Source organism: Lithobates pipiens, unplaced genomic scaffold (assembly GCF_037356315.1).
Source record: "Lithobates pipiens isolate NorthernLeopardFrog02 unplaced genomic scaffold, aLitPip1_a1.2 Scaffold_1, whole genome shotgun sequence".
NCBI classification, from domain to species: Eukaryota; Metazoa; Chordata; class Amphibia; order Anura; family Ranidae; genus Lithobates; species Lithobates pipiens.
Window position 1 is genome coordinate 188941385 of NW_027507685.1, and position 2235 is coordinate 188943619.

Genomic DNA, 2235 nt, shown 5'->3' on the forward strand with positions numbered 1-2235 from the left:
ATCCAGATATTACCAGGTAAAGTTACCACATAATTTTAAGACTACATGATGAAAGCTATCATTATTCTACTGACCCTTATGGGGTAATTTTATCATAATTCTTACATAAAGGATTTTGAATCATATATTATATGCAAATGTATATACCTCAGCAGTCATTTACATAGCCACTAGGTTTATATATGCTATAAAATAGACCCTGGACCCCCATACTGTCAGGTAAAATACTCTCTATAAAACCATCTGTGTGTGTATATACATAAAAAAAACTCTAATTTCATTGTGCTTTATTGGAAAAGTTTATGATATATAAGATATAGGACCATTTACCAGGTAGCAATCCTCCCACTGACCACCAATGTAAGGGACAGTCTTCCCACTGACCACCAATGTAAGGGACATTCTTCCCACTGACCACCAATGTAAGGGGGACCTTCTTACCACCTCCAATGGACTGGATTTAGCAGGATTCCCAGAACCCTAAAAAATATTTCAAGGTTCCTCAGGGGATAGAAGGTCGAGAAAGGCTGACCAGTCTAATATAAATACAGCTACATGCTAGAGAAGCTACAAAGTACAATTGAACTGTGGCCACCATAGATAACATGCATATGCCCAATAGACCCAGATACAGTACAATCATGAGATGGGGGGGGGGGGGGGGGGGTCACAACTGGACCACGTATACATTTGAAACCTCAGCTCCCAAATGAAGTAGACAAACTGCAAAGTCAATGCTATCTCTAATGCCGCATACACACGAGTGGAATTTCTTACAGAAAAAGTCATACGGGAGCTTTTCATCGTATATTCCGATTGTGTGTATGCCCCATCTGACTTTTTACGTCGAAAATTCTGATGGACCTAGAAATAGGACATGTTCTAAATATTTCCTATCGGGAAAACCGCTCGTCTGTATGCTGTTCCGACGAACCAAAAACGATGCATGATCTGAAGCAAGTACGAGACGGAGGCTATTGGCTACTGGCTATTGAACTTCCTTTTTCTAGTCCCGTCTTATGTGTTGTACGTCACCGTGTTCTTGATGGTCGGACTTTGGTGTGATCGTGTGTACGCAAGACGGTTTCAGGGGAATTCTGTCAGAACTCCATCGGAAAAACCTTCAGAGTTTATTCCAACAGGATAACCGGTAGTGTGTACACGGCATAAAAATACAATAGATCAGTCTTTCTCAACCATGGTTATATGGTTCCACCAGAGGTTGCTAGGGCTTCCTTGTGCAATGAGCAACTTCTGGCACTGAGGTGGAAGATCAGTGATTTTTATAATTTTTTGCTATATCTAAGGGTCCATTCTTTTAACCACCACGAATGTAAGCCCTTTTACACATGGTTGGACATTCCGACAACAAAATCCATTGGATTTTGTCCGAAACTTGTGTTGCATACACACGGTCAGACAAAGTTGTTAGAAAATCCGATCTTTCGTATCGTGGTGACGTTATTTCGTTACAACTGGACTACGTTCAGGCTAGTAGCCAATAGCTTTAATCTAGGAATTTGATCTGAGCATGCATGGCACTTTGTCCGATCGGAATTCTCTACAAACGATAGGACAAAGTCCCATTGGACCATGTTGTTGGAAAATTTTATAGCCCAGCTCTCAACTTTGTCAGTCGGATATTCCGACGGAAACAGTCCGATGGAGCCCACACACAGTCGGATTATCCAACAACACGGTCCGATCGTACATTTTCTGTTGGAATGTCCGACCCCGTGAACAAGGGCTTAGGAGTATTCTTCCTAAAGGTCATCACATTCCTGTACCATGAGCTGCTGATATAGTAATTATTAGCAGGGGTTCCCTGAGCCCAGAAAATTATTTCAAAGGGTTCCTCCATGTTAAAAAGGTTGAGAAAGGGCACAAAAGGTTTAAAACCATAGATGCAATGCAATAGAGCAGGGTGTTTTTTTTTTTTCTTATGGAGATCTATTAATAAATGAGAACACTGCTGGTGACAATGAGCAGTAGGAGAGAGAATGGACAGGAGGAGGTAGAAGAAGAGAAGGGGTCCTGGTGACACCTGATCCAAGATGTCACCCCACCTTCTTGCTCTCTCCTGCAGCATCCCCTCCCTTTTGATGCTCTTTCCTCTTGCATTATGGTCAGCTGATATGTGCTCCATCCTCTCTCCCTCCTCTTCACCATCAGCATCATCAGCACAGTAGCATAGTGCTCCCTCCTCCCTCTCTCCACCCCATCCCCTGCAATCAG

The 2235-nt window shown here is 42.5% G+C and overlaps 1 protein-coding gene across 2 annotated transcripts in view; it reads left to right on the top strand.

The window, feature by feature from the left end:
- The first annotated feature begins 2174 nt into the window (after positions 1-2174).
- STXBP1 (syntaxin binding protein 1) overlaps positions 2175-2235 on the top strand; it is a 90709-nt gene continuing 90648 nt past the window's right edge. For both annotated transcript variants that reach the window (XM_077479037.1, XM_077479038.1), the window contains exon 1: positions 2175-2235. This exon is cut by the window's right edge and continues 102 nt beyond it. The gene's annotated coding sequence lies outside the window, so the exon portion shown is untranslated.